Raw genomic sequence first — 15,196 nt, forward strand, 5'->3', positions numbered from 1 at the left:
CTGAAAAATTTATTTCTTTAGAAAATTTTCTGAAAATTTTATTCTTTTGAAAATTTTCTGAAAATTTTATTTCTTTTGAAAATTTTCTGAAAATTTAATTTCTATAGAAAATTTTCTGAATATTTTATTTCTATGGAAAATTTTCTGCAAATTTTATTTCTATGGAAAATTTTCTGAAAATTTTATTTCTATAGAAAATGTTGTCCAAATTTTATTTCTATAAGATGGAGAGAAACAGTTTTCAAAATCTACCAAAACATCAAGAATTTCACCAATCTACCATTAATTCAATTCAAAAGATCAAAGATAGAATTCGTAAGGGTATTGAGGACATACACGCAAAAAAATAATTCTTTCCTCCCAAACGAAATTTTAGACAAACAAAGTTCGTTTCTCAATTGCTGTTCGTTGAAAGGAAGTGTATTTGGAAGAAAAGTATATACTTTTTGTGATAAACGTTTATTCTTTTCCAGGATGTAAAAGCAATTTCATAAAGACTAACTCAAAAAATTTTTTTTCTGGCTAATTGCATTTTCCCTCACATCTTTCCCACTTCCACGAAGTTTTTTAGTTCTTAGCACCTTTTTCTGTAATACAAACAATGTAGAAGAAATTATACGATTTTATAAATTTTAAATTTTTTTTTTACCTTTCGCCTGGACTGAGAATCGAACCGCGGACCATGCAATTTGTAAGGCAGCACACTATCCACTGAGCTACGTAGCTGTTATTGTCATCAATAGCTAATTATCCATATAAGCATAGCTTGCGGCGCCCACGAGCCGATTAAACAAAGTTTATTTAACAGAAAAATACATTTAGTTTGGGACCGTGGAGCAGTGGTTGCTACGTCAAACTTGCATGCCAAGGGTCGTGGGTTCGATCCCTGCTTCGACCAAAGTTTTTTTTTTTACATATATTCCAGATATGGTCGGAAGATTCCGAAAAAATTTTCAACATTACATTCTACTATATTAAATTTTTACTATGAACTGTAAAATGTGTCTTATTAAAGACCTAAAGTCAGAAAAGAACAGTGTTTGATGTAAACGAAATGGACTGTGTTGTTGGTTCAAAAATAACTCTTTTTATTGAAAAAATAAAAATTGTGTAACAAACGAATTTTTTTGGTGATAAAAGTGTATACTTTTCGAAGCAATTCAAAAAACTCTAACAAAAGAAAAACGTTTTCGGTACACGTTTTCCAAACGTTTTTTTTCTTTGCGTGTAGCAGTCAGTTTTCGATAAGGTTAGCAAAAATATGGAGAAGCTAAATTTTTGGTTACATATGTTTTAACTCCAAATTCTCTTGCAATTTCATTAATTTTGTTTATTGCATTCCTTAATTTTGTTTATTGTCACTTAAAAATGTTAACCAACAATATCGAATATTATATCCGTAAGTTTATGTAAGAACATAAGCATTTAATTTTCCATCCACCCCTGAGAACAAACCGCAATCAGTCCGAATGAAGCTTGATGAGAGACGCAAAATGTAAACCTATATTGGATACTTTAAACTAAAAAGCCACAAAATTGTATACGAAAATAATTTTTCACACAATACAAAAGGCGGCAAAAAAATGTACAAAGTAATTAAATTTTAACACTACAATGCAAAACCTAACGAAGACGAGAGAGAAAAAAATCAACAAAATGACATAATTTGTGGTGACTATAGAAAAATGATAGCAATTATTATTGTTTTTTGTTGAAATTCACAATACAATACCAATCAGAGGCGGTGGTTAAACAATGATTTTATTTGATGTTGTGTTTTATTTTGAGGAAGACGAAAAAAGCGAAACACAATAATTGTAATTTCATATAGGTAATGAAAGCCACAATAGCGATTAACTAAATGAGCAGCAATTATTTCGAAAAGACCATTTAAATACATAGTTTCCCTTCGCCTACTCCTCTACCAATTACCGATTTGAGGAAATCGTCAGATGCTGTCTCAGCAAAGTCAACCCATCCTAGAATATTTAAAGAGCCAGAATAATATAAATCGAATATATGATTTTAATAAGCCTAATAATTGTGTTTTTGTTAAATGATAAATATTTTTAAAATATTTTTTATGCATTCCTTTAGACACAGAGAAAGACATATGACACTATTAAAATTTTAAATAACAATTCATTGTAGATACTTTATGGAGAGTTACATATAGGCACGCATTAAAAATCGGGGATTGGTTTGCAAAACAAAAAAAAAATTACAAAAAAAAATAAAACAGAAAATAATTGAAAAAAATTAAGAAATATGCCTGTTAAACGCCATTAAAGGGTTACCAACAGAGTCGTGATAGATTTTTTATTACATGTGCACATAAACAATAGAATAAAAATATTTTCATTAACAAAGTTGATTCAAACTGAAAACTAAATCAAACGCGGGGGGGGGGGGGCTATAAGAATGGTATTGACATGGTAATACGAATATCGACTATGTATCGGAATGGACGCAAAGATATGTAAGTTGTGACATTCTGTAACTGAAAGTGACATCGCACGGAAATGGCTTTTAGACCTATGTAACAACTGCCACCGTCCCGTTAAACTCCTGGCACGCATTATATTAGCCTGAAAAGCAATTAAATATAAAAAATATTTGGTTTCTTGTTACAATGCCTGATACCATGATACTGGCGGTATTCCAGGGCGTCCAATAAGTGGACAAAACAAAGGATAACAACATCAGAAATAAAACGAAAAGTGAAGACCCGAAAATCGTGCCGCAGTGCTATAAAATACCCTAGTGAGCTGAACAGGGACATTTAGCACCATCGCACTCCGCACTCGACAACCAAGAATGGTTTAAAAGAGAAGTTACACACTTCATTTCTACCGAACAATATCCCAAACTCAATCCGATGAACTTTTACGCCTGATGCATTTTGGAGAGTAAGGTTGGCACTAAAAAATACCAAAGTGTCTCAAGACAGCGCTTCAGCGGGAATGGGTCAAAATACTGCAGAGTCACATTTGTGCAGCGTGTGATGGGTTTGTCAGCCATTTTATGGCTGTAATTCATGCCAAAGGTACCAAATTCGAACAAATCTAAACTGATTCTAAAATTTAATGTTATTGCCGACATTTTTGTTTTTGAGCAATAACATTTATATAAATATATAAACAAAATTAAGAGAATTTTCTATAGTAAAAACATTTTAGGAAAAATTTCTATAGAAGTGAAATTGTGAGTCCACTGTTTATAAAAATAAAATTTTGAGTTCATTGTTTATAGAAATAAAATGTTTAAAAATTTTCTATAGAAATAAAACTTTGACTAACTTTTCTATAAACAAAAAATTTTACAAAATCTTTTATAGAAGTAAAATTTCGAGAGAATACTATAGAAACAAAATTTTAAGAAAATTTCCTATAGAAACAAAACTTTTCTATAGAAAGAAAATTTTCTATAGAATTAAAATTTTTAGAAAATATTCTATAGAAATAAAATTTTGAGAAAATTTTCTACAGAAATAAAATTTTAAGAATTTTTTTTTATAGAATTAAGATTTTGAGAAAATTTTCTATAGAAATAAAATGTTGAGAAAATTTTTGTAGAAATAAGATTTTGAGAAAATTTTCTATAGAAATAAGAATTTCAGAAAATTTTCTGTAGACATAAGAATTTCAGAAAATTTTCTGTAAAAATAAAATTTTGAGAACATTTCCTATAAAAATAAAATATTGAAAAAATGTTCGAAATAAATAAAATTTTGAGAAAATGTTTAATAGTAATAAAATTTTGACAACATTTTCTAAAGAAACAAAATTTTAAGAAAATTTTTTATAGAAATAAGAACTTGAGAAAATTATCTATAAAAATAAAATATTGAAAAAAAAACTTTCGAAAAAAATAAAATTTTGAGAATATGTTTAATAGAAATACAATTTTGACAACATTTTCTAAAGAAATAAAATTTTAAGAAAATTTTTTATAGAAATATGATTTTGCGAAAATTTTCTATAGAAATAAAAATTTAAGAAAAATTTTTATAGAAATAAGAGTTTGAGAACATTTTTATAGAAATAAGAGTTTGAGAAAATTTTCTATAGAAATAAAATTTTGAGAACATTTTCTATAGAAATAACATTTTAAGAAATAGAAATAAAATTTTCAGAAAATTTTCTATAGAAATCAAATTTTGAGAAAATTTCCTATAGAAATAAAATTTTAAGAAAAATTTTTATAGAAATGAGAGTTTGAGAAAATTTTCTATAGAAATCAAATTTTGAGAAAATTTTCTATAGAAATAAGAGTTTGAGAAAATTTTCTATAGAAATAAAATTTTCAGAAAATTTTCTATAGAAATAAAATTTTGAGAAAATTTCCTATAGAAATAAAATTTTGAGTAAATTTTCTATAGAAATAAAATTTTAAGAAAAATTTTTAGAGAAATAAGAATTTCAGAAAATTTTCTGTAGAAATAAAATGTTGAGAATATTTCCTATAAAAATAAAATATTGAAAAAAACTTTCGAAAAAAAATAAAATTTTGAGAAAATGTTTAATAGAAATAAAATGTTGACAACATTTTCTAAAGAAATAACATTTTAAGAAAATTTTTTATAGAAGTAAGAGTTTGAGAAAATTTTCTATAGAAATAAAATGTCGAGAAAATTTTCTATAGAAATAAAATTTTAAGAAAAATTTTTATAGGAATAAAAGTTTGAGAAAATTTTCTATAGAAATAAAATTTTGAGAAAATTTTCTATAGAAATAAAATTTTAAGAAAATTTCTTATAGAAATAAGAATTTCAGAAAATTTTCTGTAGAAATAAAATTTTGAGAACATTTCCTATAAAAATAAAATATTGGAAAAAACTGTCGAAAGAAACAAAATTTTGAGAAAATGTTTAATAGAAATAAAATGTTGACAACATTATCTAAAGAAATAAAATTTTAAGAAATTTTTTTATAGAAATAAGAATTTGAGAAAAATTTCTATAGAAATAAAATTTTAAGAAAAATTTTTATAGAAATAAGAGTTTGAGAAAATTTTCTATAGGAATAAAATTTTGAGAAAATTTTCTATAGAAATAAAATTTTAAGAAAAATTTTTATAGAAATAAGAATTTCAGAAAATTTTATGTAGAAATAAAATTTTGAGCATATTTCGTATAAAAATAAAATATTGAAAAGAATTTCTATAGAAATAAAAAATTCAGAAAATGTTCTATAGAAATACAATTTTAAGAAAATTTTCAATAGAAATAAAATTTTAAGAAAAATTTCTATAGAAATAAAACTTTGACAAAATTTTCTATAGGAATAATATTTTGAGAAATTTTCCTACAGAAATAACATTTTGACAAAATTTTCTAAAGACATAAAATGTTTGGCAAAACTTTTTATAGAACTAAGATTTTGAGAATATTTTCTGTATAAATAAAATTGTGCAAAAATTTTCTATAGAAATGAATTTTGGAGAAAATTTTCTATAAAAATAAAATTTTGACAAAATTTTCTACGGAAATAAAATTTCGAGAAAATTTTCTGTAGGAATAAAATTTTGAGAAAAATTTACAAAAGAAATAAAATTTTGACAAAATTTAATAAAGAAATAAAATTTTGAAAAAATGTTTTATAGAAAAAAATTCAACAAAATTTATAGTAATAAATTTTGAGAAAATTTTCTATAGAAATAAAACTTCGGTACATTAAAAATATCACAAATTGAAATATTATATTTGTTTTACAAACAATTTTTGTAACAAAAATATTACTTTCTTTTCGATTAAAGATTTACATGTTTACAACTATAAAATACTAAGACAAATATAGCGCTTTATTTTGTTGCATTGCATAACAGCAACCCTGTATACCTGACTTTAGCAAGCCACCCGTGAACTTCCATATAAAAGAAAATATGCTAATCTCATACTGCAATATCTCCCACTAATATTTACTAAATTTTTTCAAGTTTTAGGTACACCTACCTTCCCCATAATTGCATCAATCAGCTAACCACACCTTCCAATTTTAACAAATACATATTTCCAAAAATTTACTTAAGCTGTCAATATCAGTTATTATCATTTATTTGGTTATTTTTCGCAAAATTGTTTTCTGTTTTTTTCTTAAGTGATTTTTTTTCTTGGGTCAACATTGTAGCAACATGATCACCAACAAATAAAATCTATATGCCCAAAAAAGAGTATATTAAGGCAATTTTTTATTTATTAAAAATAAAAGAAAAACAGACAAGCGAAAAAACTACGTTAAAAAAATTGTAAATAAATTTTGCTATTCAACCTATTGATCATAAATCACAGTCATCGTATGTATGTCGAGCCGCCCAACACGCTTCGCGATCATACATTCATAAAATGGACATACACATGGACGGACAATAATCAGCCAACAATTCATATGACATTTAACTTTATTTTGTTTAATAATATTTTATTTATTGTTATTTTAACGTACTACCCTATCACTACCACTTGAGTGGAAAGGAAGAAGCATTGGAAGAAGACAAAACAACAGCAACACCACTTTTAAATGACAGCTATTGAATGATTGATAATATTGCGTAAAGAAAAGAAATTAAAACAATAATCATATAAAAATAAATGATAAATTTGCAAAACATGTTGATTGATTTAATAAACACACCATTTATGAGATTGAGGGTACAGTGGGTTTCACAGGAAGGCAATTTCACTGAAATGAAAATGACCCTATTGTACTAAAAATCAATATTTTTATTTTTAATGTCATTCAAGTTAAAGTCAAATTATTTCACGTTAATTTTAATTTTAGTTAAATTTATATTTTAAATCTAAGGAAAAATTTTGAACAATTTAATTTTAAAATTTAGTTTAAATTTAAGTTTAATTTAATTTTAATTTAAATTTAATTTAATTTGAATTAAATTTTAAAATTTAAAATTTAATAATTTAAAATAAAATATTTAAATTTATACAGATCTTCTGCAAAGATTTATTCCTGTGAAAAGTAAATCCCTGTATGTTTAGTTAACCCATTTAAAGAAAAGTTCTTGAAACTTTCATTTCAAATGGTGCATACAAACGACCGTTGAATGCAACGGATGCGGCGGCCACTTTTGGTGTAAACAACCTTAAGCAAACACAATTAACACACATGTTCTCCAACACCAAGGGTGTTCCGTTCCATCTTTTGAACTTTCCATTTCACAGTAAGCAGCCTTACAAAGCGAAGTCATTTACCTTGTCTGCCTAGTTAGTTGAAAGTTCTTGGGCATAATTTTCACCTCTCATTTGGGTGTCAGACCGCAGACATTTTATGATCCACAACGATGGCGATGGCGGCAACGACTAAGGCATATTTCTGGTTGGAGGCTAGCTATAAGGTTTTATTAAAAATTACAAGAAAATTCTGGCCAGGGGCAATGCCTTTGGGAAATTTCCCACCTCCTTTGTATGTTTACTTTTGAGGCTTTCGATACCATCCAATAATCTATTAGGCTTATATTTTGTCTTCTTCTTCTCAACTTCTTGAAGTAGATATTTGTTTAGAAATGTGTTAAAAATTTGTAAATATCAATTTATTAAGGGAAAGAAGTGAGAAGGCCATCTTGAACCTGAGTCATGTATTGGGGGACAAATGAAATGCCATAGGGACTAACAAACGTATGTCTCTTTACGTTTTAAATGTAAAATAAATCGAAGAGGTTACACTTTATAAAGGAGGCTAGGGCAAGAGAAGTCCATCACCCACGGTTTCCACAGTTTTTAAAATTTTACCAAAAATAGTAGATTTTCTAAATAAAATGTGACCAAATTCCCAATCGACATTAAATTTTGTCAAAATTTTCAATGGAAATAAAATTTTGACAAAATTTTCTATAGAACTAAAGTTTTGACAACATCTTCTATAGAAATAAAATTTTGACAAAATTTGCTATCGAAATAAAATTTTGTCAAAATTTTCTATAGAAATAAAATTTTGACAAAATTTTCTATCGAAATAAAATTTTGACACCATCTTCTATAGAAATAAAGTTTTGACAACATCTTCTATAGAAATAAAGTTTTGGTAACATCTTCTAAAGAAATAAAATTTTGACAAAATTTTCTATCGAAATAAAATTTTGACAACATTTTCAATGGAAATAAAACGTTGACAAAATTTTCTATCGAAATAAAATTTCGACAAAATTTTCTATAGAAATAAAATTTTGAGCAAATATTCTATAGAAATAAAATTTTGACAAAATATTCTATAGAAATAAAATTTTGACAAAATTTTCTATCGAAATAAAATTTTGACAAAATTTTATTTCGATAGAAAATTTTGTCAAAATTTTCTTTCGAAATAAAATTTTGACAAAATTTTCTATCGAAATAAAATTTTGACAAAATTTTCTATCGAAATAAAATTTTGACAAAATTTTCTATAGAAATAAAATTTTGACAAAATTTGCTATCGAAATAAAATTTTGACAAAATTTTCTGTAGAAATAAAGTTTTGACAAAATTTTCTATAGAAATAAAATTTTGACAAAATTTTCTATAGAAATAAAGTTTTGACAAAATTTTCTATAGAAATCAAATTTTGACAAAATTTTCTATAGAAATATAATTTTGACAAAATTTTCTACAGACATAAAATTTTGACCAAATTTTCTACAAAAATAAAATTTTGACAAAATTTCCTACAGAAATAGAATTTTGACAAAATTTTCTATAGAAATAGAATTTTGACAAAATTTTCTATAGAAATAAAATGTTGACCAAATTTTCTATACAAAGTTTTGAGAAAATTTTAATAAAATTTTCTACAGAAAAAAATTTTAACAAAGTTTTCTATAGAAATAAAATTTTGACAAAAATTTCTATACACATAAAAATTTGTGACAATATTTTCTATAGAAAAAAAATTTTTGACAAAATTTTCTATAGAAATAAAATTTTGAGAAAATTTTCTATAGAACTAAATTTATAGAAAATTTTCTATAGAAAAAACATTTTCAGAATATTGTTTATAGAAATAAAACTACATAAATTTTTTTCTATAGAAATAAAATTTTCCATAAAAAAATTTACAAACTTTTCTATAGAATTAAAACTTTGAGAAAATTTCCTATAGAAATAACAGTTTTAGGAAACTTTTCTAAAATAAATTTTTGGAAAATTTTTTACAGAAATAAAATTTTGAGGAAATTTTCGACAAAAATAAAATTTTAAGACAATTTTATATAGAAATAAATAAACATTATTTTCTGTAGAAATAAAATTTTAAGGAAATTTTTTATGTAAATTAAATTTTGAGAAAATTCTATATAAATTTTGACAACATTTTCTATAAAAATAAAAATTTGAGAACGTGTTCTGTAGAAACAAAATTCTGAGAAAGTGTTCTATAGAAATAAACTTTTGACCAAATTTTCTATAGAAATGAGAAAAAGTTCAATACAAATAAAATTTTAAGAAAATTTCCTATAGAAATAAACTTTGGCCAAATTTTCTATAGAAATGTTGACCAAATTTTCTGTAGAAATAAAATGTTGGCAACATTTTCTATAGAAATAAAATTTTGAGAACATTTTATACAGAAACAAAATTTTGACAAAATTTTCTATAGAAATAAAATTTTCACAAAATTTTCTATAGATATTAAATTTTAAGAAAATTTTTGGGTCGAAACCCCTTTGTAGTTAATACCATACCTTCTGTCATTATTTATATTCATAATTTATTATGGTTATAAATTTTATAAATAAATAAATAAATAAGGAAATAAATTTTTAAAAATTTTTTATAGAAATAAAATTTTATAAATTGTTTGTAGAAATTAAATTTTGAGAAATTTTTCTGTAGAAATGAAATTGGGAAAAATATTCTATAGAAATAAAATTGTAAAAAAAAATTGTAAAAAAATTTTCTATAGAAATTTTATATAGAAATAAAATTTTAAAAATTGTTTATAGAAATTAAATTTTGAGAAAATTTTCTATAGAAATGAAATTGGGAAAAATATTCTATAGAAATAAAATTGTAGAAAAATTTTCTATAAATAAAATTGTAAAAAATTTCTTTGAAATAATATTTTCAGAAAATGTTCTATAGAAATTACATTTTCAGAAAATGTTCTATAGAAATTTTATATAGAAATAAAATTTTAAAAATTGTTTATAGAAATTAAATTTTGAGAAAATTTTCTACAGAAATGAAATTGGGAAAAATATTCTATAGAAATAAAATTATAAAAAAATTTTTCTATAAATAAAATTGTAAAAAATTTCTTTGAAATAATATTTTCAGAAAATGTTCTATAGAAATGACATTTTCAGAAAATTTTCTATAGAAATAAAATTGTGAGAACATGTTCTATAGAAATAAAATTTTAATAAAATCTTCTATAGACATAAAATTTTGACAAAATCTTCTAATGAATTAAATTTTTTGGCAAAACTTTCTATAAAAATAAATTTTGGAAATTTTTCTATAGAAATAAAATCTTGAACAAATTTTCTATAGAAATAAGATTTTGACAAAAAATTTAAAGAAATAAAATGTTATGGTCAGTTGTGGCGTTTTATAGAAAAAAGATTGAAAAAATGTTCTATATAAATAACATATTGGCCAAATTTTTATAGAACTAAAAATTTGACAAAATTTTCTATAGAAATAACATATTGACCAAATTTTTATAGAACTAAAAATTTGACAAAATTTTCTCTAGAAATAGAATTTTGACAAAATTTTCTAAAGAAATAAAATTTATAGAAAATTTTCTTTAGAAATAAAATTTTGACACACTTTTTTAAAGAAATAAAATTTTGAAAAAAATTTCTATAGAAATAAATTTTGGAGAAAAATGTCTATAAGAATAAAATTTTGGTAGATCACAATATAACACAAATTGAAATATCAAATTTTGTAACAAAAATATTACTTTCTATTCGACTAAAGTTTTACATGTTTTTTTAAACAATTATAAACAACTATAGTCTAAAAATGTTTCTTAGACCATTTTGCTTTTCATCTGAACGCGTATAAACTATATAAGTGTTGTATGAAAATCTCTATATCTAAACCAACACATGCATAGCTTAGTATTTGTTCTTCAATTTGGTTTATTTGTTGTATATTTATGTAAATCAGTTGACTAATTATTAATGAATTAGTCGACAATTTAATTATAATGTATGCTTTTGTCAATAGACAATAAAAGGTGTAGCTATCCTAAGATATAATAGGAAATTCCCTAAAAGAGAGTTGAGTGCATTTTCGTTTTTTTTTTTTGCCCATTATCATTTCAATGGATGGTAAAGAAATTAATGGAAAGTTGAAAATATGTCTATACAAACAAATTTATTTCGAATGGAATTTTAATATTTCCAATGATAATAGACTAAACCAAACTACCATAAACATTGACCTTGGAGAGATAAGATTAAAAAGCTTAGAGTAAATTTAAATATTTATCGAAGGGGGAAACTTTAAATTATGAAATGAAATTAAATTTTGTTAGTTAGCTATAATAATTAAAAAAATATATATATATTGACTTACCTTTTTATAATTGTTCTAAATACTTCAATGCTCCAATTATTGAAACTCTTGAATTAATCCCAAAATTTGTGTCAATTAAAGTTGATGTGGAATGTTTAAGAAAAATTAATAAGGCACTTTGCCTAAGTATCACTTGATATATAAATCGATTCTACTTTGATTTAATATTTATATTGAAGCAAATATTTGCTTGAGATTGGAAAAGGCCGGCCTTCGATTGTTCTTAATTTTCTGACTTCTAGCTTTTAAAATGCTACACCTTTTTTATGCATGGAAATCTGTAAAGAAATAAAATATAAACTTTATTTAAAATTCAATAGATTTTTGTTGGAAATTTTAAACTGAATAATTATTAAAGATTCGAAATGGATGAATATATTAAATAGTTCATGCTAAAGGGAAAAGATAATATGGATTGGAACCTTTTGTTTTGAGTGGGTTATTAAAAACACGACCGAGTGAAGCTGAATAAATTGAGTTTTTCAATATAAGAAGAAGAACTTAAATAAAGATTTTCACGAATTAACACAAAATTTATTAAACATGAAAAGTGATTTAAAAAGATTACACATGTTTCGGATAAAACGATTTAAATATATTTTAACATTGGGGGAAAGCCTAATATTCATTTAAGTTTTGGTTTTACTAAAATACATGTGGGAGATTAAGATTAAGGTCTGTTAAAACGTTTAACTTTCTCTAAATTATTAAATTTAATACTACACATAATGACTTGATTAACATTTCTTGTAAGAATATTTTCTTATGATATTAAAGAGAGAGATGTATACGTACAAAAAGTAAATAATTAAAAAACCGTTTTTAACTAGAGTTTACTCAGTTACGTTTGTCTCCAACTAATTTTAAAAGACCTTACTGAAAACATGACATAACTCCTTCGCCTTTACGGACTATTTTTTTCGGACTCAATTACGAAATTAGTTGTTCCAAATATTTTTTTATTGACATTGTTTTAATAACGAAAACGATAGTATTAATGGCACAATTAATTAGTCATAAAGAGATTAAGTGATTTCTTCCACAATATTCCCAAAATTCAATTTTTTAACCCTTCGATAGGTTATGAAGTCCCTGTGGCCTCATTTCACTTTTATTCATGCATAAATCTGTATTTTAAATGATCTCAAATATGATGGTTTATCACCTCCTGCATTAATTAGTATACGTACACAGAAAAAAATTCACGAAAATTTTTCCAATTAAAGTCTTAATTCAATTTAATTTAAAAAATATTCAATTAAAAATTTAATTCATTCAATAAATTTTGTAATTGAAACAAAAATCAATCACAAAAATTAATAATAAATAGTATCATAATAAATAGTATAATAATATAATAAATAGTATACAATTAAGAGTATCAATTAATTTTTTAATTGGATCAATTAATTTTTTAATTGACTTTCAATTAATTTGTTAGTTGATACTATCACTTCTATGATTGAAGACATTTCAATTAAAAAATAATTGGATCAATTAACTTCGAGATTGAATCAAACAAAAAATTATTTTTTGTGTGTAGTCATAAACAATCATGTTTGAAATCAGATAAAATACAGAGTTATAAAATACTAAGAGCCAAAAACTACCACAGGGAGGGTTATTTGAGACATTCAATTATTTACCAAAAAACATTTTTTATAATTTAATTTTAATTAATTTAAATTTAAATTTAATTCAATTAATTTTTAATGAAAATCAATAGCAGAAATCATAATAACAATCACCAAAGTCAAACAAAAAATTAAATAATTGAATAAATGTTGAATCAATTACATTTTTAATTAAATTTTATTTAAAATAAAATTAAAATTGTATTTAAAATCAAATTAAAATTTAAAATTAAAATAAAATTTTAATTGTAAAAAGGACTATATATTTTTCTAGTTTTAATTGGAAAAATTTTCTAATAATTAAAGCATTTCCATGAATATAGAGTCAAGGAGCCAATTCCATTCAATTCAATATTTTTTGATTGGTCTTTTTCACTTATATTTTATTTGTTATTATTTAATTAAACTGATTAATAGTTTAATGGAATACGAAAACATTTATGAAAAATTTTAATTTGATTAAAAATTTAATTGTGTCAGTTATTTTTCAAGTTTTTAGTTTTAATCAACCTTGTAAATGAAAATATTTGGGAAAAATATATTTTTAGTTTCAATCACGACATAATTGATCCCATTTATGTTGAATTGAAATTGTATCAATCAAGGAATTGATAATATCAATCACCGATACCAATTAACAGAAAAAACGAATTGACTCAATAATGGAATCAATTTAACTCTTAATTGGAAGACTTTTGAAATGTAATTAAACTTTTAATTAAAACAAGTATATACGGCCGTAAGTTCGGCCAGGCCGAAGCTTATGTACCCTCCCCCATGGATTGCGTAGAAACTCCATCTAAACACTGCCGTCCACAATCGAATTACTTGGGTTGCGGTAACGCTTGCCGATGGCAAGGCATCTTAAAGCCTCTTAACACCGGCTTCTAAATTATAAGTAAGTTCATACGTGGTATATATTAAATCAAAAAAGACCGCTTAAATACGTATATAATTCCGTTTGACAAAATTTTCTATAGAAATAAAATTTTAACAAAATTTTCTATAGAAATAAAATTTTAACAAAATTTTCTATAGAAATAAAATTTTGACAAAATTTTCTATAGAAATAAAATTTTGACAAAATTTTCTATAGAAATAAAATTTCGACAAAATTTTCTATAGAAATAAAATTTCGACAAAATTTTCTATAGAAATAACGTTTTGACAAAATTTTCTATAGAAATAAAATTTTAATAAAATTTTCTATAGAACTACAATTTTGACAACATTTTCTATAGAAAAAAAATTTTGGTAGATTATTTTTGGCTCGAGTGGCAACCATGATTATGAACCGATATGGACAAATTTTTGTGTGATTGGGGATCAGCCATATATAACTATAGACCGATATAGACCAATTTTGGAATGGTTGTTAGAGACCATATGCCAACACCACGTTCCAAATTTCAGCCAGATCAGATGAAATTTGTTTCTCTTTGAGCCTCCGCAGGTCAAATCTGGGGATCGGTTTATATGGGGGCTATATATAATTATGGACCGATGTGGACCAATTTTAGCATGGTTTTTAGAGACCATATGCCAACACCATGTACCAAATTTCAGCCAGATCAGATGAAATTTGCTTCTCTTTGAGGCTCCGCGAACCAAATCTGGGAATCGGTTTATATGGGGGCTATATATAATTATGGACCGATGTGGACCAATTTTTGCTTGGTTGTTAGAGACCATATACCAACACCATGTACCAAATTTCAGCAGGATCGGATGAAATTTGCTTCTATTTGAGGCTCCGCAAGCCAAATCTGGGAATCGGTTTATATGGGGGCTATATATAATTATGGACCGATGTGGACCAATTTTTGCATGGTTGTTAGAGACCATATGCCAACACCATGTACCAAATTTCAGCCGGATCGGATGAAATTTGCTTCTCTTTGAGGCTCCGCAAACCAAATCTGGGAATCGGTTTATATGGGGGCTATATATAATTATGGACCGATGTGGACCAATTTTTGCTTGGTTGTTAGAGACCATATACCAACACCATGTACCAAATTTCAGCAGGATCGGATGAAATTTG

Source organism: Haematobia irritans, chromosome 1 (genome assembly GCF_050003625.1).
Source record: "Haematobia irritans isolate KBUSLIRL chromosome 1, ASM5000362v1, whole genome shotgun sequence".
Taxonomy (NCBI): domain Eukaryota; kingdom Metazoa; phylum Arthropoda; class Insecta; order Diptera; family Muscidae; genus Haematobia; species Haematobia irritans.